Genomic DNA, 1,550 nt, shown 5'->3' with positions numbered 1-1,550 from the left:
TACAAGAGACACAACTGAAAATTGAAGATAAAGAAAGACTAAAAATCAAAGGGTGGGAAAAATATACCAAGCAAATGGCAACCAGAAATAAAGCAGGAGTAGCAATATTAATCTCTGATAAAATACATTTCAATGCAAAAACCATTACAAAGGACAAGGAAAGTCACTACATAATGCTTAAAGGATCAATAGAACATGAGGACCTAACAATAATACATAACTATGCACCAAATTATAAACCTGCAAAATATATAAAACAAACATTAACAAAACTGAAAAAGGAAATAGACAACAATACTATAGTAGTTGGAGACTTCAATTCACTACTCTCGAGAAAATATAGAACTACCAGAAAGAAACTCAACAGAGATGCTGAAGAAATAATCTACACAATAAAACAACTTGATCTCATAGATATTTATAAGCTAATGAACCCCCCCCCCAAAGCACAGTATACCTTCTTATCCAATGTGCCTGGAACCTTTTCCAGAAAGATCACATCTTGGCCCACAAGGTAAGAATCAATGAATTTAAAAATATAGAATTCATACAGAGAGTCATCTCACATCACAGTGCTACAAAATTAGAAATTAGGAGGATAAAGGAGAAAAAAACACACATACATTTGGAAGTTGAACAATACCTTGCTTGAACATGAGTGGGTATAAGATGAAATAAAAAAAGTTTCTTGAAACAAATGACAATGGAAACACAACTTACCAAAACCTCTGGGAAACAGCCAAAGCAGTAATCACAGGTCAATTTATAATAATAAGCAAACACTTCAAAAGGCAGGAAAAAAATGACCCTTGATTCTCTAACCCAACTTCTCCAACAAATTGAAAAAGAACAACAAGAAAACCTGACACCCTCTAAGAAAAATTATAAAAATTAGAGCAGAAATAAATGAAAATAAAAACCAGAAAAACAATTGAAACCATCAACAACACTAGTAGTTAGTTCTTTGAAAAGGTCAATAAAATCAACAAGCCACTAGCACAACTAACAAAGGAAAAGGCACAAATAATTCAAATAAAAGGTGAAACAGGCAATGTAACAACGGAACCAAATAAAATAAAAAGTTGAACAGTGGAATATTATGGAAAACTATACTCAAATAAATATGAAAACCTAGAGGAAATGGATACTTAGAAATTTACAATCTACCTAAACTGACACGAACCAAAATTGATCATCTGAAGAGACCCATTACAAAGAAAGAAATTGAAAATGTAATACAACTTCCAGCCAAAAAAAGTCCCGGTCTTACAAGTAAATTTTATCAAACATTCAGAAAAAAGCTGTCACCAATTCTACATAAATTATTTCAGAAAATAGAAAAAGATGGAATTATCCCAGACCATTCTATAAAGCAAACATATCCTTGATACCAAAGCCAGGTAAAGACACTAACAAAATGAAAAACTGCATGCCAATATCTCTCATGAAAATAGATGCAAAAATCCTGAATAAAATCTTGACCAACAGAATCCAAGAATACTTAAAAAAAAAAAAAAGGATTCACCATACCAAGCGGGATTCATAACAGG

Source organism: Elephantulus edwardii, unplaced genomic scaffold (genome assembly GCF_000299155.1).
Source record: "Elephantulus edwardii isolate Elephantulus edwardi_28Jun2011 unplaced genomic scaffold, EleEdw1.0 scaffold00379, whole genome shotgun sequence".
Lineage (NCBI taxonomy): Eukaryota > Metazoa > Chordata > Mammalia > Macroscelidea > Macroscelididae > Elephantulus > Elephantulus edwardii.
The sequence above is the reverse complement of the archived record's forward strand: the minus strand, read 5'-3'. Positions refer to the sequence as shown.